At 37.8% G+C, this 27,687-nt stretch overlaps 1 long non-coding RNA gene across 2 annotated transcripts in view; it reads right to left on the bottom strand.

The window, feature by feature from the left end:
* LOC138743057 (uncharacterized) overlaps positions 1–27,419 on the bottom strand; it is a 33,985-nt gene extending 6,566 nt beyond the window's left edge. Inside the window, exons 1-3 of one of the 2 annotated variants that reach the window (XR_011344628.1) lie at positions 27,332–27,419; positions 26,606–26,718; positions 20,028–20,156 (exon numbers count right to left, since the gene is read on the bottom strand). This is a non-coding gene — a long non-coding RNA (uncharacterized lncRNA). The remainder of the gene's footprint in view (positions 1–20,027; positions 20,157–26,605; positions 26,719–27,331) is intronic. The other variant, XR_011344627.1, reaches the window with a different exon arrangement.
* Positions 27,420–27,687: the final 268 nt, after the last annotated feature.

Raw genomic sequence — 27,687 nt, 5'->3', positions numbered from 1 at the left:
TATTTGACAGTGTATCATAACATGCCTACCTGCAGGAACGATTACCGCATCATGTACTCTAACTGGAAGATTCTTGTGCATCAAAATTGTCATTCCTCTTGGTTTTGCATTAAAGAAGAAGCAAAGACCTGCCCCTACCAAATCCCTTTTCAATTTTTGATGTTCTTTCTCAGTTAAATGAGTTTCCTGTAGGAAGGCCAAATCCACTCCCATTTTTAAATATATGACAATGCTCTCTTTCTCTTCACCATCTCATTTAGCCCATTAATATTAAAGCGTACGTATTTAACTGCATATTCATCTCTGCAGAGGGACTTCACAACGTCTGCATGTTCCCCCTTCACCTCTCCCCGTGCATCTCCTCCAATAAAAAACTTCCAGCAATCCAAGCAAGAAAGAAAAAGAATATAGCTGAAGCATATATCATATTGCATACATAACATATATCAAAATTATCAAGCCCACCCTCCTCTAGTGCTGTCAATATAGTAACCAACACTACCCCCCTCCATTGTACAGGTTGTGGCAATCGCCACAAAAGTACACGTTGGACGATAATCAGTCCCTCATTATTCCCCAGAGCATTATCTTTAATTAATCATCCTTGCAGTCTAATATTCAGCAATATTTCCACAAATTGTCTGCACACTTATTCTCTGAAAAGATTCTCTGTCATCATTTGGCAAAATAATCTTTAAAGTTGTTGGATGACACAACGTGAATCTATACCCTTTCTCCCAGAAGGAGCTTTTAACCAGATTAAATTCTCGTCTTTGTTTCAGTAATGCCACACTAAAGTTACAAAACAATATTCTTCTTCCTTCAAACTCAAGCAGACCACTTCTTCCTTTTGCTCCTTCCACTGCTACATTTAATATCTTTTCTCTATTCTGTTGTCTTTAGAACTTGATCAATATGGAATAAGGCTCTTTGTCTGATGCTGGTCACGGTATAAGGGCTCTATGTGCCCTTTCAATTTCAATATTCTGTCCAACTTTGTTCTCTCCCAGGACTTTAGGTATCCATTCTTGTTAAAAAAAAAACAAATAATATCTTGACCTTCAGTTCCTTCCTTAAATCCAACAATTTTAATGTTGTTCAGCAGATGGACTGGCTGGTAGGACCCTTCACGGGACCACTGTATCTCCACTTCTTGCTCTCCCTGAGTCCGCACCAGTGGGAATGCTGTCACTACAGCAACTCCAGTAGTGCTGCCTTTTTTTGTGTGACAAAACTTACCAGATCTGCTCTAAGATTTCCATTTGTAAAATCATCTTAGATTTTCTCCCTCCAAAGACAGTGTTAGACATTTCTGACATTTTCTGTACTGTGGAATAGCTCTGATTTGAATGTTTTGTATACTGTGGTGAACTGTTGTATCCTCATTAATCTGGCTCCATCCCATCCTGTGACTGTACCCGTGACTCCTCCCTCTTGACCCTGCATAAAGGCTCCAAAATCATAACCTCTCCGCAGAAAGCCTGGGTCACATCACAGGATGACCTTCAAGTTTATTGTAAATAAAAGCCTATAGTTCCATAACTCTAGTCGTTTGAATTATTGATAGCCCATCACATTCTTCTGTGTTTGTTTTCACACTCTAGTCTCCTTCATTAATCTGTCAATCAGACAATTTCATACACAATATTTCTTCATGGCCACCCTGGTCACGGCAATCCATCCATACTTCCTTCACTCTCCTTTCAATGTAAAACTAACATTTTCTCACTTTACCAGTATTTTTAGCCTTAAAAATATGAACTCTTATTCAAATGTTTCCAGAATTTTCTGTTATGTATCAACTGTTTCTGGAATGGCCAACTTCTATACCTCACGTCCTCTGATAAATGTCAAATTTGTCAACTATTGCTTCAAGATTATGATATCTATGCAAGCCATGATATTTCATGGATTTTTTTTTTCATTTTCCAAGAAACTCCTTAAAATAGTTAAAAGCATCAGAATTAAAATGGCATGGAAGGCCACAAAGAACAAATGGGAAATTAGGAATGAAGCAGCCTTAAACTATGATCAGGAGTTACAAAGAGGAGCAAATATTTTCTCATTTATGACTGGCCATATCAAGGAACTGATTGGTTGTCCAATTCTGAAGAGTAAAATCTGCGACAAAAATAGTCTATGAACAAACTTGTGTTTCATGAACAGACAAGATGCAATACAAGGCCTATCCTCAATGTTTCTTTGGTTTAATGCAACCTTATGTAAACTCCAGACTTTTCTTTCAAATAAGGTTTCATCAGGTTTCCTTTCAGCTTCTAGATTGTTGAAATCATAGCAAACTTCCAGGCCAGCTGGCTTTGACAAAGATTTCACTGCAACTGTGACAGGCCATCTGTTACAGTAAATCTTGGGATTAACTCTGAGTTCACGAGTATATTTTTGGAAAGTAGTTTTAAAATGCAATTAACATTATAGCCGAAGCCACCTGACATGTGTAGCATATATCACAAAAGAGAGCTTTTTGAAAAATAATATTTTTGTGCAAACATCTGAATGAACTTTGAAAAACTGCACTCCAAATTTTTCAAGCTGCATTCAGAAAGATCTCAGTACAAGTTGAGGTATTTGGAATTGTTTCTCTACAAGATTGCAGCTTTCAATTGTAAATTGATTTGAGTTATATGTCAAAATATACTTTTGGACACAAAATCACCTCCTGCTCTACATCTTCTAATATATCAATATGTCTCGAGTTATAATTTTAAAAAATTCCTTAATTTTAAACACTTCACATCTGCCAACAAGTCCTGCAATAGAAATCCAAAACACTTCATCTCTCTGCCTCTTGTTTCTCCTTTAAGTCGACCCTTAAAGCCACCTGTTCTTACGTGAGATTGTTAATAATACTTCTACAAATCACCCACGAGTTTTACTTCATCAAAGATCTCTACAAATGTAAATTATAGTTGGGATAAATTCATCCGAATTTGTAATTCCTTTGATAATTTCTTGTTTTATTTTAATTTCAGAATCCTGATTCTTGCAATGATTAACACATGTTGTCACTTTGTGCCTTTCCAAAAGCCATTTTAACTCTGATGCCACATTAGATATGATGCAATCTGTAATTCTCTTCTTTTGTTATACCACAATTTTTTCACTTCACAGGTAAATCACCTGAAATATACCTAGAAAATTTTTTGACCAAAATGTGTGTGGAGCTGTTTACTCTCACCTATGCTAATTCAGGTTTTCAGTAGTTTGCACATTCTTCCTGCAATGGTGTGGGTTTCTTCAAGGTAATACAATTTTGTCCCACAAAAGAAATTATATTAATGAAGCACTTAAAATTTAAAAATAAGAAAAGGGGGGGGGGGGGGAAATCCATCGGTATGCTAGATAGATAGACTCAGGGACTAAATAGGAATGTTTTACCAAAGAAAGAAGAAAACAAGGTAGTTATGTGAAGGAATGATGTATACTGTGGTGAACTGTTGTATCCTCATTAATCTGGCTCCATCCCATCCTGTGACTGTACCCGTGACTCCTCCCTCTTGACCCTGCATAAAGGCTCCAAAATCATAACCTCTCCGCAGAAAGCGGAGAGGGGGTAGTTGGGGCGGGGGAGAAAGGAGGGGAGGGGAAAGGTGAACCAAGGGAGCAGAATCTGAGATATGTAGGTCTATGGGTGCTGGGGATTGTTCATCTGTAAATATTAAGGAATGGCTCCAAGACACAGTCAGCCTTTGTTAGAAATGGTGGAAAGTCAGAGATGACCAATATCCAGAGAGAGTCAAGACACACTGTGGAAATATGCTAAATTACTGACAGGAAGCAAGCCTGAAACTCAAATAAAATACTAAAGTAAGTTCAATCACCTCATGCAAAATGTCCTATTGAAGGAGAAGGATCAGAATTTATTGTCCTGAACATGCACTAAATTCATTGTTTTGCAACAGTATTACAGGTGCAACTATTCCTATAAATTACATTTTAAAAATAAATAAATTAGTGCAAAAGAAGAGAGACTGGGTACTGTCTGTGGTTTATTGTCCATTCAGAAATTTGATGGTTGAGGGGAAGAAGCTGTTCATCTGTACCTCGTTCTAGATGGTTCCAGTGTGAAGAGGGCATGGCATAGATGGTGAGAGTCCATGAGGATAAAGGCTGCTTTCTTAAGACACCACCTCTTGTAGATGTCCTCAATGGAGTAAAGACTGATGCCCATGATGGTGCTGGCTGAGATCACAACTCTCTGTAGTCTTTTTCTGTCCTGTTCATTGGCAGAGAAGGTATCTTAAGTTCGCAGACTCTGTTCTCAAGGTCCCTCATCACCCAGGCCATGCCCTCTTCACACTGCTACCATCAGGAAGGAGATACAGGAACCTGAAGATGAGCACCCAATGGTACGAAAATAGTTCTTTCCCCTTTTGCCATCAGACTCTACCTCACTTTCTCCCCTTTTGCACTAATTTAAAAAATTGTAATTTATTGCAATATTTGCTCCTGTAATGGCCCACAAAACAATGACATGTCTATGGCAATAAATTCTGATTCTAATATATGATATTAATTCTACTGCCAGAAGCCCAAGGGCCTCTACTTTGTCAGTTGTTGCCTTTGGCATTTAAATAACTGTGCTGAGCCAGAGGACAGGGAATGGCAGGCTTCATAGAATCATGGAAATGTGGAATGCTTACAGCTTGGAAGGTGATTACTTGGCCTCATCGAGTCTGCACTGGCCCCATGAAAGAGCAATCCAGCTAGTTTGACTTCCTAACTCCTCTCCCCTTTTTCTCAGCAATTTTTCCCTTTCAGATACTCATTCTACTTTCTTTTATATGCTGCAATTGAACCCGTTTCCACTGCTGTCCTTGACATTGTGTTCCAGATTCAAACCACAAATTCTGCCAATAAAAATCTTCATGTCACCTCAGCTTCCTTTGCCAACTACCCTTCATTTGATGTCACTAAGTTCTTCACTCTTCCACCAACAGGAACAGTTTTGCTCTACATTATTTTGTATATTTCTCTTGATTTTTCAGATCTCTGTAATTTCCTCATTTCTAATGAGAACAACCCCCACTTTACCCACACAAATAAAGGCCCACATCCCTGAATTTATTTGGGTCAATCTCTTCTCCACCTTCTCCGAGCCTTCAGCGTGACATCCAGTTGTGACCAAACCAAGATTTTATGAAGTTTCACCTTGCCCTCGTACTCTATTCCTTCCAGTGATGCAGCCAAGTGTCCCCTATCCCTTTTTAATCACTTTCTCCATCTGCCCTGCCACATTCAATACATTTATACCTCATATCTCTATATTCTTGTGTCCCTTGTAAATTTGTAATCTCTGGTTTATATTCTCATTCTTTCTTCTAAAATATAACACACCCATTTCTCAGCATTAAATTTCATCTGTTGCCAAATCCATCAGCCTGTCAATAAAATTTTAAAACCTGTTACTCTACTTCTCGCATTTCATTTTGTTTCAAAGTTACGTGACATCTGCAGCTTTAGAAAATTTATCTCATACAGCTAAGTATAAATCATTAAAATAGATTAATGAAAAAGTGATCCCAGTGTTAATCCCATGAGCTCCATTCCATTCTCCCTCCAGCCTGAAAGTTATATTCAAACGATTGAACAGATCTCATTAGTAAACATAATGATGCCCTTGCACCATTTGAACTGAACATTTTCTCTGTAACAGTATTTTGCACAACCCATTGTATGTGTTAATTAGCCTTGTGAGCACTCAAAACATGTTTATCACTGTATCTCAGTTCACCTGACATTAGCATCAATTCAATTAAAAAATAATCTTTCATTCCTGATCATTGTTCCTGTTATTTAGAAAATTTTCTATCTTTGCTGTCTTTTTTATATCATGATCTTCAAGTTCAAGTTCAAATTTATTGTCAGAGTACACGCATGACATTCATATACAATCCCAAGATACTTTTCCTGCAGAATTTTATCTTATCGATAGTGTCAAATATACTCAAGAAAATAGATACATATACAAAAGAGAGAAATGTAAACAAAGTGACTGTACAAATACAAAAAAAAAATCAGTAATAAATAATGTGCAAAATAAGAGTCATTAAATGAGTCTGTTGTTTAGGAGTCCGATGGTGAAGGGATAGCTACTGTTCCTGAACCTTCTGGTATGAGTCTTGTGGCACCTATACCTCTTTCATGATGGCAGCAGGGAGAACAGAGAATGTCCTGGGTACTGTAGATCCTTGATGATTGCTGCTACTCTCTGACAGTGAGCATGGGTGGGGTGTTTTGCCTGTGATGTATTGGGCTGTGTTCACTACCTTTTACAGGGCTATCATGTAATACCTTATGAAATGTTTTTTGAAGTGCAATACATACCACATTCCCTCTGAATATTTCTGTTACTTTAACAGAAACTCCATAAATGTAGTTAAGACATTTTGCCAACAATTCCTTGCTGGATTTCCCTACTCAATCCACAGATACAACTGCTAGTCATTGCTCAGTTTTATGATTAAATGATAAATAATTCATTTTTATTATTGATTACTAACTCTTTGATAATTATTTCCTAAATTTTCCCCACCACAAGGTTGCAAGGATGTAACATTTGTGATTTTCCATATACCAGCCCTGAATCCATAAATAGATGAAAGGTTTGTTCAGATCTCTGTAATTTGCATCCTTACATATCTGAGCAACCTTGTCTGAATTTCATCTAAACCAGGTAGTTTATTCACTTTTGGTGCAGATACACTTTTAGAACACCCTCTACATTAAATCTTAGTCTTCTGAAAATCTTGATTGCATCTTCCTTTGCTAGGACTCTGGCAGTTTCTTCTTCTACCACAAAGACTAAGGTTATGCATTCCTTTAGAATTTCAGTTATTCCCTCTGCCTTAAGTATTTCAGGCATTCTCCATGAGTAATTTCATGTGTATAGATTTTTCTTTTGCTTCTCTGTTCAGCTCCACCTTTCTTTATACAAACTATTTATATTGACAGAACTATAGAATATTATAGATTCCCTTTTATGTTTTGTAGCTTGTAGCATACAGAAGATCTCTCTTTCTCTCTCTTTATTTATCTATCTCTCACTAATCTCTATCTCCTCATTTCTTTCTTTATCTTTCTCAAATGTTCAAATTCGCTTTATTATTTTCCCACTGTGTAGTGCTACCACTATGTATATATGTATGTATGTACTGTATGGCTGGCCTGCCCCCCTGAATCTGTGACTCCCCCCCCCTCCCAGATATCCCCATAAAGGCTGTTATACCCAAACTCTTCCCTCAGTACCTGCCTTGGAACTGGGCCAGCAACATGCAAGCTGTGCTGACACTTTAAGGTGATTGAAGCCTATTAATCCACAATTCTTCGTCTGATTGTGGTTGATTGGTAGTACACACTGAGTGGAGGATGATAGAGCAGTTTCATTTGTGCAATTGCATGTTAATTGTTGGATTTTGTCCTCTTTGTTCCAGGCCACTCTCTCTTTCTTGCACTTTAATATTTTTGTAGATGAATACATAATCCTTTTTTTCTTTCCTATTTTTTTCCTGGACACCTTGTATTCAAGAACATTCCTGCTTTATGTATTATTCAGATTAAAGTGCCACAACATTATTACACCACAATCTTAAATGTCCTTGCTAATTTTAATGCATTTCATGCATAAACAGTATGCATGCATAATAAATTCTTAGACTTCTTGTGCTCGTTCTTAGTCTGATCTTGGTTGAGATGATTGAAATAATTGGATTTTCAAATCCAAAACAGAATTCTCAACACAAGAATTTAAGCAGGGGAGCAGCAAAGATAGCACGAGTCAACCAAGGGTAAGGTTGCACTTAATTTCAGTAACAGGGGACAGATTTAATGGGAAGGATTGCAGAAGAAAACTGTTGTTTGTGCATTAATATAATTTTATTACAACATATGGAAGCCAGCCAGAAAGTTTGAGTTCAATGCCAAGAAGCAACAAGGTTTGGAGCTTCATTTCTGGCAAGGATCTGGTGTTCAATTCCATCAGTGCACTTCTGGAGCCAAATATGAAATGGCTTGGGAAGGCAGACAATGATACAGCAGAGCTAGAAGGTACTTAATGGGTGGAGCGGTGCAGGCTGTGACTACTGCTATCATGGCTCTGGTATATAGTGAACCAAGGGGCTTGTAGGAAATCTCACTATTCTGGCAATTCACTTTCCCAAATGTTTCAATGAGTCATCACCTGAGGGTCTGGCAGGGATTGCAATGAGCTGCAATTGCACTGCCCCTCCACATCCTCCACCACCACTACCACTCCAACAGTGCTGTGCTGCCATGTATCAGCTTGTCAGCTCAGCTGCTTCTGTTCATGTGAGGTCAACAGGTGATCCTTCTAATCTTTCTTGTGGTCAACCTCCAGACTTCAATTCCAGACATGTAGAGAGCAATTTGAGTCAACATCAGTGCAGGCAAAATCTCACGTAATGAATTGCATAACACTAAGTAGATGGTACTTGTATATAATTTTGCATGATATTATTTATACAATTGAATTTAAATGTTTATTTTTGATGGTCTTTATTTCTCCCTTCATTGATAAAGAGTCAGATAATTGTGCATTTAGTCATTGATATTAGTTATATGATTTCTTCTTAAGCAACTTGAATGAAAGGACTTGAGAACGATTCCTCTTTATGTCATCCTTTTTATGTGCTCTGTATACTGCTGGGTGACAACACTTCTCACTATTACAAAAGTCTTTGACAAATACTGCAGAGCTCCATCACAGTGGTACAGGTACTAGAGGAATTACTTAAGCCTGCTAATAGTTTGCATGCAATGTACATGTTGCAGCAATTTTTCATTGTATATATGTTATCTACGTGTGTAAGTTGTGCAACAGAACATCCATTCATGTCGTCAGCAGATAGGTAATTGATAAACAACACTTGCTTTGTAATGGTAGCTCAAACATAATTTGGACAGTGTACTATCACAGAATGAAGGCATCACATCAGTTATCAGAATGCTGAACTTGATCATTCTGTGATAGTATACTGCCATACACTCTCCTAGACTGATGGAATGGAATTTCATTTCAAGTTTAGGTTGATATGAAGTGCTTGCACATTTCCTCTGGAGTTACAATTTGGGTGCAATAGATGGCATATATCAACAATGATGCCTTTATTGAATCATAGATGCCCCACACTGATTGTCAAGAAGAATCAGGTGGATATAGCCTCCTCCCATGAATTTCTCATCCCACTTTCTCCTTTCCATTATAGCAACCTGTCAGCCTTCTTGCTGTGTTTTATTCCAAGGAGAAGGCGAAGTAAAAGTTGGTTCTTGGAAAGCAACTGATTTGGTCAGAAATCTAGTACACCATTTCTTGTAGGCTTTTGCAACTTTCAGAAACTATATGGAGTTCCAGGTCTCATAGAAGCTGTCAACGACACAGTTGGCGTAGCAGTTAGCGCAATGCCTTTACAGTGCAGTTATAGGGACTTCGGTTCGAATCCCACACTGTCTGTAACAAATTTATGTTTTCCCCATGTCTATATGGGTTTCCTCCCACCATTCAAAACATACTGGGGGTGTAGATTAATTGGATGTAAATTGGGCAGCATGGACTCGTGGGCTGAAATGGCCTGTTTCTGTGCTTTATGTGTAAATTTAAGTTTAAAATTTAAATTTTAAATACATTTAAACAAAGGATTGCATACAACACGTCAAGAGGCCATTCATCTTCACAGTGCATGAGAGTTTTTGAACAATTCTCCTCCCATCTTTCCTCAGATAAATCTATCAGTGTAAACTTCTTTTCATTTCTTTTTTTAAATGCTTACCCAACCTTCCCCTAACTGCAGCTATACTCTTCAAACCAATTAAAATTATAATAAGTGAATAATCCTATAAAATAGCTTTGATGGTTTATTTTAGTTCTTGAACATGTGTTTAGCCATATGAGGTTAAAGAAGGGTTCTTGAAGGAGTGACCTCCAAAATGGCACCACTAATGTCAAATCTGCGTCATATAATATCGACATTATGAAATACACTTCCACTGAATACTTATTGCACATACCCAAACTAATATAGCACTGGTCACAATTCACCTCCAAAATTTCCATGAGCATCAACAGGTAGTAGTTGAAAGGTCCAAGGATAACTGTAACAACCAAGAAATGGATGCTCAAATTCTCACTTTCCTGCTGGCTATGTTAATGAGTAAGAGCATAGATTTTGATCTGTTTTTTTAACAGGCTGCCATGGGAGAGGCCTTCCCAGAAAAAGAAAAGATAACTACCGAATCAAGGCAAAGTTGAGCCATGCAAAGAAAATGCGCAAATTGGAAAGGAGAAGATTTTGTTTCTGATGTGAGATATAATCTCTACCATAAAATTACACCTGTTGAACTCTTTCCACCAGTAAACCATTATTGGTCTTCCACAAATATAAACTCCAATAGAGTTTCTCACCAAATTCATTTATCACAAAATATTATCAAATTAGAGTGATATAATTCAAGAAATCTGATGATTATTAATCCTTCAGCACCAATTGCTGCATTAATTTATTACTGAAAGGCATGGACTTTGAGAGAAACTTGGTAACTGGGCAGAAAGAACATGAAATAAAACAAAAAGCATTTTAATTTATGTTAAATATAACTAAAAATACAAGACAGGTTTTTTTATTGTTAGCAAACTCATGCATACCAATAAGCACGTGCCAAAGCCAACATCATCCTAAATCACTTGATTCTGGGATGTATGATTCTGTGAAAACACCCCCTATAGCTCTGTTTCAAGGATGTGGGGCCAAATTACCTCTGTTCATACTTACAATTTATTACAGGTATCAGAGTACATACATGGCATCACATACAACACTGAGATTCTTTTCCTGTGGGCCAGGCAGAATTTCTAATTATTGGTAACTGTAAACTGTTCTCAAGAAGAAAGAAATGTATACAAAAGAAAAATATGTAAGCAAAAAAAGAAATGTAAAGAAACGGACTTCAAATCTAGAAAAATAAATATTCAGTCGTCGTCATGGCCATCCCTCGAGGACTTCATTCTGTTGATCTATTTATGGGTTCTCAAGTGGCTTATGAGTCCAATCTTGGCTTTGAAAGATCTTCCGCATCAGGGCAGGTAGTTCCAGATGGCAGATTTGGCTTTAGTTGTTGTTGCCTCTTTTTCCACTAACTTCTCTTTTCTTCTAGTTCTGCACATCTTTTGGCTTCGAATGTTGCTGTTCCTTCTCAGATGATGTTTTGCCAGAATTCCCTGTCCTTAGCATTGGATTCTCAATTATTGACATCAAAGTTATATTTCTTCATGTTGGATTTTAAGACGTCTTTGAATTTCTTTTGTTGTCCACCTCTTTTACATTTGCCTTCTTTAAGATGGGAGTCGAAGATTTATTTCACCGGGCATTCATTTTCCATCCGAACAACATGATTGCTCCATCTTAGTTGGTTCTTAATGGCGTAGACGTCAATGCTTGTTGTTTTTGCTCCATTTAGCAAGCTGACGTTAATTCTTCTATGGGAAGACAGCATTGATGGAACTTTTCAAGTGCCTTTAGATGTCTTTGGTATGTTGTCTTATTCGGAGACGTGCAAAAGCTGTTCCAGCGCATTTAAGATGATGTTGGATCTTGTCATTAAGGTTGACATTGGCAGAAAGGTGACATCCAAGATATGGAACGTGGTCCACATTTTCCAGGGTTGTTTCGCCAAGCTGAATTGATGGTTCAGTAATAAATAAGAATCCATGAATAAGTCTCTGAATCAGTCTGTTGTTTAGGAGTCTGATGGTGAGGGTTAGTAACTGGAAGTTACTGAACCTGGAAGTACCTATACCTCATTCCTGATGGTAGCACCAAGAACAGAGCATGTCCTGGGTGGTATGGATCCTTGATGAATGCTTCAGCACTCCGACGGCAGCATTCCATGTACGTATATGTTCTCGATGGTGGGAAGAATTTTGCGTCTGATGTACTGGGCTGTGTTCACTACCTTTTGCAAGACTTTCTGCACAGAGGTGTTGGTGCCTCCATATCAGGCCATGATACAGCCAGTCAGCGCACTTACCACAACACATATGTAGAAGTTTGCCAAGGTTACCAATGACACAATGAATCTCAGCAAACTCATGAAGGAATAAAGACGCTGACATGCTTTCTTTATGATGGCATGAGTCCAGGAAATTTCCTCCAAGATAGAGTCTCTCCCTCTCCATTTCTGATCCTCTCAATGATCACTGGATTGTGCACCTCTGGTTTTCCCTTCTTAAAATCTACAATCAGCTCTTTGTTTCTGGTGACTTTGAGTGTGAGGTTGTTGTTAGTACACCTTTTAGCCAAGTTTTTAATCTTCATCTTCAAAATCTTCTCCACCTAAACCTCAGCTTAAGGTCCTCTTAAGGATCAGTGGTTGCCTACATGTAGATCCACAGGAGATGGACAAGTCTTACCTGAATACTCCTTATCTACATTTAATATGGAGAAGAGAAAGGAAGCTGGGGAATTCAGGGAAGAGAACAGTGACATCTTGAAACACATCAATGTTACAAAAGACAAGGTGTTGGCAGTCTTGATGATCTCTGGGGCCTGCCCAAGTATATCCTAGGACTGTGGGAAGTCGGGGAAGAAATTGCTGGGGACTTAGCAGAGGTTTTTGTTCATTACTTAGTAATGGGTGAAGTACTGGAAGACTAGAGGGTGGATAATGCTGTTCCTTTATTTAACACTAGCAGGACACCCAGCTTTGCCCGAGAAATAAAACACTCAGTTGTTGACTACATGGTTGAAACAAAATAACAAAAAAATTCATATAAACTCTGCAGAAATATATTTTACTAACATAGCACTTATATTCTTTGTAACGGAGATAGACAGTTTAAACAAATTTGACTTCTGGCAAAACATAGACAAACATGGTTTGAGAGAATGTACAGCTGTTCAAATAGTCTTCATTATTTGTCTAAATGATAACAGTATACCAAAATCAGTGATTGATTTTGAAATCCTTTACACTCCTTCACATAAGTCTTCAGAATGTGTTATTTCACTAGATGCTGAGAAGGCCTTCGATAGAGTAGAATGGCCTTATTTATTTACAGTTCTTGAAAAATTTAAATTTTAGTCCGATATTTATATCTTGGATTAAACTTCTTTATAATTCCCCAGTTGCCTCGGTTTTTACTAATACCCAAAGATCGCCATATTTTCGATTATTTCGGGGCACCAGGCAAGGGTGCCCCCTTAGCCCTTTATTATTTAACTTAGCTTTAGAACCTTTGGCAGTTGCTATCAGAGAAGCACCCAATATTACTGGTATTATTCGTTGCAGGGATATTCATAAAGTATCACTATATGCAGATGATTTACTGTTATATATTTCCAATCCTGAAAATTCTATTCCTGCAGTTTTATCTTTATTAGCCCAATTTAGTAATTTTTCGGGATATAAACTGAACTTAAATAAAAGTGAATTATTCCCTTTTAATGGATGGGTTCCTATTTATGATAGTTTGCCTTTTAAAATAGCTAGAGACCATTTTATATATTTAGGGATTAAGATTACTAAAAAACATAAAGATTTGTTTAGGACTAATTTTTTCCCTCTATTGGACCTGATCGGCAGTTTACTTACCAATTGATCACCATTATCCCTATCCATGATAGGCCGAATTAATGCTATTAAGATGATGATCTTACCTAAATTTTTATATATATTCCAAGCTATACCTATTTTTGTTCCTAAATCTTTTTTTGATAAGGTCGATTCTAAATTGTCCTCATATATCTGGCAAAACAAGAATCCTAGATTGGGGAAAAAATATTTACAGAAATCTAAACTAGAGGGAGGGTTGGCATTACCCAACTTTAGAATTTATTACTGGGCAATTAATATTAGTTACTTAAGGTATTGGTTGAATTATTCAGAATTATCTCTAAATCCCCATTGGGTAAATTTAGAAATTAAACCGATACAAAATTTTTCAATTAGCTCTATTTTGGGAGCTGCTCTCCCTTTTACTCTTACTAAATTATATAAACAAATTGATAATCCAATGGCTAAACATACACTACGTATATGGTTTCAATTCCAGAGATTTTTTGGCCTAACTCATTTTATCTTGGAAACTCCTATTGTACTAAATTTCTTTTTTCATCCCTCTCTAATTGATCAAGCTTATTTACTCTGGAAAGTTAAAGGTATAACATGCTTTTCGGATTTATTCTTGGATAACTCTTTCATGTCATTTGAACAATTATCCATGAAATATGATTTACCTCGATCTCATTTCTTTCGATATTTGCAGATTAGGAGTTTCTTAGTTTCGACTTTACCCTCTTTTCCCAATTGGGAGACTACGACTGTTTTAGAGGATATACTATATTCAAAATTCCCTCCAAAAGGTGTGATATCTAAATTATATAATATAATTACAAAAATAAATTCTGGGACTTTTGAAAAGTTTAAAAATGATTGGGAAAGAGAACTCAATCTTCATATTTCCAATGAAAATTGGAATAAAATTCTGCGACTGGTAAACTCTTCTTCTCTATGTGCAAAACATTCACTAATACAGTTTAAAGTTGTTCATAGAGCTCACATGTCTAAAGATAAACTCCATTGCTTTTATTCTCATATCGATCCTATGTGTGATAAATGTCAATTGGAAATAGCTTCCCTTACACATATGTTTTGGTCCTGTCCCTCTTTACAGAATTATTGGAAGGAAATTTTTTCCATTATATCTACTGTTTTGAATATTGATTTACAACCACATCCCATTACTGCAATTTTTGGATTACCTATGATAGATTTGACTTATTTATCTCTTCCTGCGGATCGTATGATTGCTTTTCTTACACTAATGGCTAGAAGATCTATACTATTGAATTGGAAAGAGGTTAATCCTCCCACTGTTTTCCAATGGTTTACCCAAACTATACTATGTTTAAATTTAGAGAAAATTAGAAACTCTGTCTATGAATCCCCTTCTAAGTTTGAGTTAACCTGACGACCATTTATTCAATATTTTCATTTGTGGTGAGTTGATCTGGCTCTGTTTTCTTTCTATGATTATGTATGATAATTGGGCTGTAAGATGAGATCGGAGTGATCGGCGTGGTTTAGCTATATCTGTAGGTTTTTTTTTAAGTTTTTTTAATTCAGATTTGTTTTTTCTTCTTTTTTGGGTTTTTTTTTTCTCTTTTTTTCATATATTGTTATTAATTATATCTTTTGTTTAGAGATAGTTCACACCCTAAACTGATCTAAAATTTTTTTTTTATGATATATTTTTATTCTGTAATATTATTGTTTAATATCTCTGTATTAATTCATTACTTACCATGTATTTTTTATATCTCTTTGAACTGTATGTGTTTATAAATTATAATAATAATAAAAAGATTGAAAAAGATTTTGAAATCCTTTGGAGAATTTTGAAGTTATGACTATTTGGTATAAATAAAAATCTTGCCTGCCCTTCTAATCTTCTGCCCCAGTCTGGACCCTAAACTTCTTAACTCAAGAGCACTTCTCACTCCTACCATTCCACTACTGGTGACAAAGCTTTGAGTAATCTCAACCTTGCTCCCAGAATCTCCATTTCAGACCTCTCTACATTTCACCCAACATTACTGTCTGGCTTTTACTTTGCTTCAGGAAAGCAACTTGAGTTGTTTTCCAGATTAGAGGAGTGATATTAATTGTTATGTGAATGGACCAATGATGGAGTTATTGAAAGGAAGTAAAATGATTGGGAAAATCTCGTTATTTTAAATTTAAAAATTGTGAAAGGAGTTTCAAAACTCCTCAAAAAAGCATGGTTAAAAAGGATGCTTTGAGATGCAGGAAAAATAAATGAGTGAAAAGACACCAAAGCTGCAACTATTTTTTTTAAAAACTCTGCTCAGGAAAACAAAACATGAGAAGAAGGTAAAATAACAAGATTTTTAAAAAAGATTGAAGAAAGCTAATCAGAACATTTAGAAAAGTTAATTAAAAAAATCCAGGGTATGACTCTCAGAAACATGTTAAGTGGAATGGATGATGATTCCCCAGATGAGGATGAATTGGTCTACCAGATTTTAAGTGCTTGGGTGCGCAGACAGTTACTCACCAATCTGTTCCGCCATTTTTAGTGGAATCTGGCAGGTAATTGATGGGGGAATAAAAATTGGCCATTCATAATACAGAATGTGAAATTTAAATTTCTCATTAATTTAAACGAAGTTGTCAAGCAGGGCAAGAGGATACTGGAAATTCTTCTTCATTTCAATCAATATATGGCTAGGCTTTCAGATATACCAGTCCTGTCAACAACATTGGAAATAGTTAACCAAGAATAAAATGTTGCATTAGGAAAATATCCAGTTTTGGAGATGAATCAACCAGGATAACCACCCGATTATTATATATGATATATTTTAAAAAATCTCTCTTCTTAAAACTGCAGCAATGAAAAATCTGAAATAAAAACTTAAACATGCTGAAATCACTCAGCAGGTCAGGGAACATCTGTGGAAAGAGGAGCAGCCTTAACATTTTAGGCCATTGACTCTTCACCAGAATGGTTCGCTATTTCTCAGTTCTGCCAAAGTTTATTTGGTCTGAATGTTACCTCCCTTTCCTTTTCCCCAGATACTGCTTGCTCTGTTCCCATCACTTCCTGTTTTTATATCTGAGATACTATACTTTGAGTTTTTCACTGCATCTAAAATTATTAAAACTAAAACAATTATTTAAAAAAAAATCCCAATAGTATTTCTGTACTGTTTATTTTAAAGCACAATTGCCTGTAATAAATGTCATATTTATTGCATGCATATAAAAATTATGTGAATCAGAAAAATTCACTTTATATTCTGAAGGTTAGAGTGTGCAGACAGTTACTCAGTTCATGCATCTATGATAGGTAATGTCCAAAATTAGTGCACCTTTTTAAATAATGCATTTGCAAACTACTTAAGTGAAATGACACTTTTAAAACTAACCTTGTAAATGATTTCTTAAAGTACTTCCCTCAAATTTAGTCATTATCACTGAAAGTGCAAAGGCAGCTTGCCATTAAATTTTTAAAGAGGCATGACTATCAAAATAATCAGACCTCTTGGTGATGATCTTGAGGGATGGCGGTCCAATTGTCTACCTACCATCAGCTCTCTATTAAAATGACGAATGACCTTGTATTCTTTTCCTCTGTGAATTTTGTCGGGATGAGAGTGGAGGGGTGGGGAGATGGAAGTCATTGAGTTGAGTACTTTCCTCCAGCTGATTACTACAACCAATGTTGCACACAACTTAAAGGTTATATAAGATCGGTTAATTTCATGAACCACATCCGCATTCAAATGAGCTGTGGTAAACCATAAGAATAACATAAATAAAACCAGCCATCAGGAATTGGTTATAATTTGTTTTACTCCAGTTCATCTTGATCTATTAATAGCTTAGAATATACTGCATGTAGCTAATAGCCATACTTTGATCTATTCATAACAAAATAGAGGTTCTCCAGTCAGAGCTAAGGGAGATTGGAAAAAGATTTAAATACATAAGGAACGGATGAATGTGTGGCTGGAAAAATGTTGGAGAAGAGAGGGGTTCTGGTGCTTCATAAATTTAAACTTGTCTGGCAACAATGAGTCTCAACAATCCATATGGATTGCACCTCAACAGGAATGGGGCCATCATGCTCTGACAGGTTGGGATATGTGACTGATTGCTGAGAAGGCTTCAATCCAGCTTGGCAGGAATATGGGAATTTGAGCAATACCATCCGCAGGAAGAAATCTAAGCTGGAAAGGGAATTAAAGAAGATGAAGATAAAAGATAATAAAACAAGGGTTGACATAACCAGAATGTATTGGGAAAGGACAGAGCATCCAGAGTCCAACAACAAATCAGAGTAAATGAAAATAATAAAATTAAATTAAAAGGTTTTTGCCTGAATGCGTGTAGCTTTCAAAACAAGATGATGGGGATCTTGTAGACATGCTTCTACTTCCTCAGAGGTTTGTGGAGATTTGGTATGACACCAGAAACCCTGGAAAAAGCTATGTTTTGTTTGCATCCAGGCAAGTCAATCCACACTTATCAGGAAAGTGTCCTGATCGGCTGCATCGCAGTCTGGTATGAGGACACCAATACCCTTGAGTGGAAAGTCCTGAAAAAGGTAGTAAACACAGCCCAAGACATCATAGGTGAAACCCTCCCCACCATCGAGAACATTTACAGGGAATGCTGCTGGCAATAGGCCGCAGCAAATATCAAGGATCCTCACCACCCAGCACATGCTCTGTTCTCACTTCTACCATCAGGAAAGAGGTTTAGGTGCCATAAGACTCTCACCACTAGGTTCAGGAACAGCTGCTACCCCTCCACCATCAGACTCCTCAACAACAAATTAAATCAGGGATTTATTTAAGGATTCTTTAATTTTTCACTTTATTTTGTTCTGTATTGCACAATCAGTTTACTTATACTTCTTTATTTGTTTACCTTGAGTCAGTTTTTTTTTGCATTGCCAACAAGTGGTAATTCTGCCACACTTGTAGAAAAAGAGCATCAGTGTTGTATGTGATCTATGTACTCTGATAATAAATCTGAATCTGGATCTGACACAAAATGTTGACTGTCCCTTTCTCTCCAGGAATCTTGCCTGACCCACTGAGCCCCTCCAGCATCTCGTTGTTTGTTGAAAATTACAGCATTTGCAGTTTCTTGTTATTTATGAGGGTGGACCAAATTGTGTTTCTGGTGACCCTCAAAAAACTGAAAACAAGGGACTTGGAAACGATAATGCAATTGAATGTTAAAGGGTACATTCTTAGACTCTCTCTCTCTCACTCTTATTTGTCCAAAATTACACACAGTATTTTTAAAAATTTTTATCTACACTTATAGAGTACAAAAAAGGGAAAGCCATTACTTCCCTCCTACTTTCCATCATTATCAGAAATCAAGAACAAAATTCTTTAATTGTGTCGTGTGATGGAAGTTCAACTGGAAGGGATTGTGACAGATTTAATGGAGAGCAAAAGAAGGATGGGAAATTTTAACCCTCCTTCAATATATTGTTTCAAAGATATTAAGTAATTAATAAAACTGAAAATTAGATAATTTTCAGATCAGTGAAAACAAAGGATAATGTTCCTTCTGTATTCACCACAAATGATTACATGGTAAAACTCCTACTTGAACCACCAAGAGTCTTGATTTTTAAAGGATACATAACAATTTGCAAATATGATTGTTGGTCAAAGTCATACAAGTTATCAGTGTGGTTCTTCTCAGGGAATCAATTTACAATAAAGGCATATTTATTTTATTTTGGATTTTTGCCACTGGGTAATGGTACCAATGGTACCAATTGCTCTGATATTTATCAAGCCTGGGGATAATGGTTCTTTCTCTGTGACTCCTTTTGCAAACAAAACCCTCCCAGCCACAACCTCTTCAAACAAATCTGCTTACATGTCAAATAAATTTAAATAAAATATCAAACAACTTTCCATGGAAGAGCTGATTTCTGTTTTGCACTGTGGACATTTCTGATACTAAAAAGCTGTGATGTCAGCAGAAATAAGGACTCCTAGAGCAAGAAAATCCTTATTTCATCCTCTGGACTGGATTGTAATGCCTCTTGGGCTGGATTAGCAAGGTGAAGCAATTAGGTCCCAGTGAAAACAATTATTGAATTGAAAAGAATGGAATTGTTTATTTATTGTCACATGTACTCAGATACAGTGAAAAGCTATGTTTTGTTTGCATCCAGGCAAGTCAATTGACACTTAAAAAGGACAAAAAATAAAACAAAAGTCTCAACCCCTTCTCCCATTGTATCTCATTTTTCCACAGTAATCTCCTGCCTTGAGAGTGCCTCTTATACCTGCCTCCTTACATCACTTTCACAATGTCTTTTTGTCCTTCTCATTTCAGATAGAATACACAGGACAGATCATTGGGTAGGACCTGGCAGTGGAATCTCAATAGAAATAAAAGACAGATGCTGCGGCATTGCATCTATCACTTGTACTCACCAGCTCTGATCTCATTACTTCACATAGAGTGGAGGTGAGTTTAGAAGAGAGATGAACACATGATATATCATCTGACATGTGTGCCCTGCAGCCAAGCCAGAGGAAAAGGACAGCTTGTGTGCCAGCTACCTGGAAGATGAGATTGCATATCAGCTCTGCCATAGACTCAGTCTGAGGATTACAATAAGAAAGTTAGATTTCTAGCCATGTGAAAATACTTGTGACATTATCTGAGCTGCCTGAAAACCAATGTATGGAGTCTAATAGTTTCAAGAGACCATTTCTAACCTTAAGAAAGCAATTGCATAGCTTCTAGTGCACCATGATACAACCTTTAAAAAAAATTGACAGCTTTGATATCTTGAGAGTCACTTTTTAACATAATTCATCACCACCTCTTGCATGCCAGCCTATACCCTCCTCAGGAAAGAGTATTTGAAAATCAAGACCTCAAACCTAGTACAAACCTTGTCATCCACTACCCAGCAGTAAACCTAATCTCCTGCTATATGGTCTACTTACAGCAGGCATCTCAAAGTATTAGTGAAGAACTACCAAAATTGTTTTCACAAAATTGTCCAACTCTCAAGAGCAAATAATGTCAATGTCTTCTCACAGGCCAACACTGACAGTACTATGGATCTAATTACATATAGCTGGATCTGGTAGGTATGTCCAACACCAGTCTTCTTAACTGCACTCTACTCTGAGCTCCAAAATGACAAGAGTTTACCAGGAGGAAAGGAGATATTATTTTTATTTTTAAAATTTAGACATACTACACAGTAATATGCCTTTATGGCCCAGGAGTTCGTGCCACCCAATTGCACCCAATTGACCTCCAACCCTTGGCACTTTTTGAATGGTGGGATGAAACCAGAGCACCCGGAGGAAATTCACACAGACATGGGGGCAACATACAAACAAAACTGATTTCTGTGTCTTCACAGAGCATTCTTGAATGAGTTGAACAACTCTGACCACTCAGGATGGGGAAGGAACATTTGGAGTGGCACAGAGAATTTGTTGAACCTTTGACCCCCCCTCCAACCCCAAGAAACCATCTAAGAGGAAGTTTTAGTGAGAATTTGAAATTGCATTGCAACTGAGCTTGTAACGTGTCTCCTTTGATTTCTTCACAGCAACAGATAAGTATGATCTATTCGTCCCTGATCCACCAATCATTATTATTGATGAGTTGGTGCACAGTGAAGAGAATCACACTTCATATCAATATGCATGATTTACAAGTATAGAAAAATTTCAGTCCTGATGCATGTAGTTGTTTTTCTCTCTGCTGTTCAGCAATATTTTCAATTTCTTTCCTGATCATGGAATAGTGAAGAAAGCATGTCAGTTCCTCTACTTCCTCAGGAGTTTGTGGAGGTTTGGTAATGACATCAGGAACCCTGGCAAATATCTACAGATGTGTGGTGGAAAGTGTGCTGACTGGCTGCATCACAGTCTGGTATTGGGACACCAATACCCCAAGCAGAAAGCCCTCCAAAAGGAAGTGGATGAAACCCAGGACATCACAGGCAAAACCCTCCCCACCATTGAGAAGATCTAAAGGGAATGCTGCTGTCTGAGAGCAGCAGCAATCATCAAGGATCCACATCATCCAGCACACGCTTCGTTCTCATTGCTACAATCAAGAAAGAAGTACAGATGCCACAAGGCTCACACCAGCAGGTTCAGGAACAGCTGCTACCCCTCACCATCGGATTCCTCAACAACAAATTCAAAGGGACCCATTGAAGGACTACCAATAAATGGGTTGTATGTGATGTCATGTATGTACTCGGACAATAAATCTTAAATCTGATCCTGTCAAAAAAAGAAATTTAACAATAACATGAAAAGCTGCTTATCATGGCATTACTAATTCAGGGTACACACTACTTTATATTATTTAAGATAACATGATGCAGAGCTTACTTTAAATATTACCAGCACAAGTACTACCTTTGTTCGTACATATTTTCATTATTTGTTCGAACAATTGTCAAACATTTCCTGACTCACTGCAGGCCAGAAAGTTGCCTTGTGAGCAAAACAAAAAACAGACATGCAAATTTTATCTGTATTTTTGGTTCAATTTTATCATCTCATGTGATCTATGTGGAAGAACACAGGAAAAAAAGGAGCAGGATTAGAGGCCACTCACACCTATAAACATGGCTGATTTGTCCCAGTTCTCAGCTCCACTTCTACACCACTTCCCATAGTCTTCAATTCCCTGATCTTTGATAAGTGTATCTACTTCCGCTTTAAGTTCATCCAATGTTCTAGCCTCCACAATTCCCCAAGGCAGAGACTTCCAGAGATTCGCCACCCTCAAGAAGTTCCTGCACACCTTCAATTTAAATGACCCCCCCCTCCACCCTCATCATGAAACGTATCCCCTTGTTCAAGATTTTCCCACCAGTGGAAACATCTAAATATTGATCCTCTCAGGTCATCTTGTGATCTTGTATGTTTCAAATGACTTTCATTTAACTTATTTAGTTTTTTTCACATGACTAATTTTCCCCTGATTATACACAGTATGCTTTTGACTAAGTACAAAACTTCTCATTTTATGGTTCGTGGGATTTATAATGCCTAAATACCCATCATCCATGGCACTTACATGCACGTGGATGAAGTGTTTATAGAGGCTGGTGTTAAAGCATATCAACTCCTGTCTAAACAGTGACATGGATATATTCCAATTTGCCTTCTGTAGCAACAGGTCTATGGCAGTTGCCATCTCATTGGCTCTTCACAAAACCCTGGAACGTCTGGATAGCAAAGATCCTCTTTATCGATTACTGTTCAGCATTTAATACCGTCATCCCCTCAAAACTAATCAGTAAACTCCAAGACCTGGGCCTTAATACCCAATTGGATCCTAAATTTCCTCACCTCTGGACCCCAGTCAGTTTGGATTGGAATAAAACATCTCCGCCACATAACATTCAAAGACATTTAGACAGCTACATGGATATCGGAGTTTTAGCGGCATACAGGCTGAAACCAGGCAAATAGGACGAGCATGGTTGGCATGGACAAGATGGGCCTGTTTCCATGCTGTAAACTTTATGACAATCTCCATCAGCACTGGAGCACTACCAAGATGCATACTTAGCCCCCTGCTCTACTTGCTTTATAACTATGACTGTATGGCTAAGTACAATAACAACACCATGCACAAGCGGCATGGTTGGCGTAGCGGTTAGCGCAACGCCTTTACAGCACCAGCAATCGGGACCAGACCTGGGTTGGAATCCCACGCTGTGTGTAAGGAGTTTGTACATTCTCTCTGTGTCTGCATGGATTTTCTCCAGGGGCTCCAGTTTCCTCCCACCCTTCAAAAACGTACTGGGGTGTAAATTGGGTGGCACAGACTCTACAATAAGTCAGCATTCTGGATGGAGATTCAAAACCTGGCTGAATGGTGTGTGAATAACAACCTCTAACTCAAGCCCAAGTCCAAGGAACTGAATGTAGACTTTAGGAAGGGGAAACCAGAGGTATACAATCCAGTAATCAATGGGGGAATCACTGGTGGAGACAGTCAGCAACTTTAAATTCCTGGTGTCACTATTTCTAGGTAGAACCATCATATAAATGTTATTGTGAAGAAAGCATGGCAGTGCTTCTACTTCCGAAGGAGTCTGTATGTCATCAGAAACCTTGGTAAACTTTTACAGATGTGTAGAGGAAAATGTGCTGACCGGCTGCATTATGGCCTGGAATGGGAACACCAATACCTCAGAGTGAAAAATCCTGCAAAATCCAGCTCAGTACAGCCAAAACTCTCCCCACCATTGAGAATATCTGAACAGATGTTACCATCAGAGAATAGCATCAATTAAGGATCTGCACCACCCAGGGTATGCTCTGTTCTCGATGTTACTATCAGGACAGATGTACATTTCAAGTTTAGTTTATTGTACAAGTATAATTTGTCAAAACACGTTCTCTGGTCCTTGGTGCAAAACGTGCAGACATACAACTATACACAGCACACATACAGACAATAAATAGATATGCTCGACAAGTATTTAGTCTTTAAAAATAAATAAATAGATAGATATTGACTTGTACAGATGATTAGTGTGAGCAGTTCCAGTTGCTACAGGACTCATACTACCAGTTTCAAGAATAGTTGTTACCTTTCAACTATCAGACTCTTGAACTCAATCAGGAACTCTTTTATGGACTCATAAGCTCATTATTTATTACTGTATATTTTCACAGTCAATTTCTTTTTACAGTTATTGATGAGTACAGTTAACAGTTACCAGTCTAGAAATTACTGAGCTAGGCCTGCAGAAAATCAGAATCTCAGGGTTGTATATACTCTGACAATAAATTTGAACTAAACTTAAAGGAACATTTTATGTCGAACTTTTCATGCTACCACATGTATTCACCAGTTAGAAACATTGTACAGTATTTCAATAAAGGAGCCCTAATCTGTTTAAGAAATAAATGACCTTAAACTGCATCTTGCATAATGGCCATAAATATGTTCCACATTAGGTTCATAAATCTCTATTTTTACATACCTGACTCACCAGCCTCAACCACCAGTACCCAAGATATTCAATTCTGAATCCATACTTAAACTTAAATATCCATAAAGTTCTTCTCTCACTTCTCAGTTCTCCCCCAAATAAATATACTCTTCTAAATATCCTGTTTTTCTTTTAACTTGGAGTTCCTGAGTATCCAATGACCTCATCCTCTCAAAACACCCCTCCAACCTTGATTTTTATCACCACTATTTAGAGCAGGAATTCTAGATTGAAGATGATCAGTTTATCCTCTGCAGTCTGGAAATTCCTTCCTATATTTTACCAGCGCAACCGTCTTCATTTTATTAAAAACCTCCCTAACGTCAGTCACTCATTTTACCTTCTCCTTTCTGATTCAGCACGTTGTCAATTTGGCTACATAAGAAGTACTTTGAAACAATGTTTATTTAACTTTTGTATATAAATGCAGCTGTTGTAACTTTGAATTAACACCAAGATCTAAAGATAAGAATTAAAACTGAAATAGCACCACTTGGCATCAAGAGGAAGGAAGCCCTTAGAACTGAGCTTTCATTCAACCTTTGCCAATTATTGCAATTACTTTAATATTTTGGAGTACAGTGCATTGAACTCTCTTTTGTGAATTATTTTTCAGTAACATTTGTTGCTGAATCACTTTCAATACTGTATTTATAATTTTGCATCAGTGAATTCATGAAATGTAAAATGATTTTCAAACAAAATCTCAGAATGCTCCACTTTTAAAGCAACTTATACAAATAGTTTCTTGTTGATTAATGAAGAACTTTAGTATAGTTATACAATATAACCAACTAGTGAATTTTAAAACATTTTATATTTTCCTGTTAGATATGCATAATTTATAAATTTGCTAATGTTGATGGTCAAATAATGGGAAATGATGAGATAGATGGAGATATAGAATCTGATTGGGTGATGCCAGAACAACAATCTTGTTCTCAACATTAACAAAACCAAGGATCTTATTATGGAGTTGAGGAAGGGGAGGCTGGAGGACCATGCACCTGTCTGCATTGATAAGGCAGAGGTGGGGAGGGTTTTGTATTTTCGGACATAATGGAGGAACTCTCCTGGAGTGAGCACATTGAAGCAACCCGAAGGAAAACACACCAATGCCTCTACTTTCAAAGAAGTGTGAGGAGATTTGGCTTATGTTGAATACTCTACCAAACTTTTGCAAGTGCACTGTGGAAAGAATGCCGACTGGTTGCAACACATCCTGGTTTGGTAATCCAATAGCCCAGGAATGCAAAAGACTGCAAAAAGTAGCAAGTCCATCATGAACACTGAGTGAAGTCAGCTATGTCAGGTGTCATCTCAAGAAGGCAGCCAGTATCAGAAAGGACCTTACAGCCTCCTCATGCTACTACCTTCAGGAAGAAGCAACAGAAGCTTGAAGTCCAGCGCCTCTAAATTCAAGAACAGTTTATTTTCAACAGCTATTAAACTCTTGAACCTCCCCTTGTTAATCTAATCATGGACTGCTCAGATGAAGGTAGTCTTCATTTTTTAAATTCTTGCATTAGTGTAACTGAATATGAATTATCTATTATCTTTATTTGAACATTAATGTATGAATTAAGTCCAAAATGGAGTCATATCGCATGGAAACAGTTCCTTTGGCTCATTGAGGCCATGCTGACTACCAACCATTTACTCACATTCTAAATTAATACCACTTTATTTTCCCCACAATTACCCCTCAGATTTGACGACTCCAGCTGCACAAGAACACAAGAAACCAGGAAGAGTCGTCTTGGCCCCTCAAGGCAGCGCCACCCTTCATTTTGATGGTGACGTCTGCTCATCTTATAGAGTTCTCTATAATCCTACTTTCCTCTAGCTTTTAAATATTTTGCCATCTCTATCTTAAATATATCTAATGATCTCTCTCAGGAGCAGATAAGTTCACCACCTTTTGGGAGAACAATTTTTATGAAGCATGACACCTCTTGTTGCGTTGCTATGCCCCCTTGTTTCTCATCCAGAAGTGAAAACTTATCAATTTACAGTAGTCTGCAGTGGGAGTCAGGTTCCATCCAGGTAGAGGCCCTTCCCACCAGGTGCTGGTGGATCCAGGTGCTGGCCATTCCAGGATAGTGTATCACCCCCGCCTCCAGTCACTGTATGGAGTAAAAACAACTCCTCTAACTTTCTGATTCACGAATATTTGAACTGAATAATAATAAAAACAGGTGCAGAACCCAATGCAGACTTTTGAGCGTTTGCATCGAGATTTATCTTCTTTTGGCTGACAATTGCGATCGTTTCATTAAAAACCTCCCTAACGTCACCTTCCCTTAAAGGTGTCGGGAAACTCGGTTCTCTGATGCGGGCCAGTACTTTTAAGTCTTAATAAGGAGGCAGGATTTCCACGCCGAGCACTTGCACTGAACGCTCTATTTTCGTCTGCGAATATTATTTCCAAACACCAAATTAATTTAAAGAAATAAAAACATTTTAAGGCGGCGAAATAAATTGGGTGAGAGTTTCGACACCTTTGCGCAATCTCACTTCCCTTCGATTCGCAGCCACAGTTGAAGTGATTGATTCGATATTTCCGATGTTGCGAGAGGCAACTCGAAAGGCGCAGGCTTCATATCCAAAAAATCATTCAAACTGCGCATTGCATCTCCTTTTGAAGAGGGAATGTTCAATGAACAGGATTATTCAACTTTCTTTTCGTGTGACCCAGTGAACTGAGATTCATTTGCCGGACTTTCGGATGGAAGTTACCTGTCTCTCCCCCACGCCCGCTATTGGATTTCCAGCGGCGGTGATTTTTGATCCTAACTTTGTCTTGTGTGTGTGGGTGTGTGAGAGAGAGGGGGGGGGGGAGGAGGGAATGTGGTGGGAGGGAGGGGGGGGGGGGAGGTAGGGAATGTGGTGGTTGGGGGGAGGAGGGAATATGGTAGGAGGGGGGGGAAAGGAGGGAATGTGGTGGGAGGGGGGGAAGGAGGGAATGTGGTGGGAGGGGGGGAAGGAGGGAATGTGGTGGGAGGGGGGGAAGGAGGGAATGTGGTGGGAGGGGGGAAGGAGGGAATGTGATGGGAGGGGGGAAGGAGGGAATGTGGTGGGGGGGAAGGAGGGAA

This window comes from Narcine bancroftii, chromosome 9 (assembly GCF_036971445.1).
Source record: "Narcine bancroftii isolate sNarBan1 chromosome 9, sNarBan1.hap1, whole genome shotgun sequence".
NCBI lineage: Eukaryota > Metazoa > Chordata > Chondrichthyes > Torpediniformes > Narcinidae > Narcine > Narcine bancroftii.
Note: the sequence above shows the minus strand (reverse complement) of the source record. Positions and strands in the feature narration are given on the sequence as shown.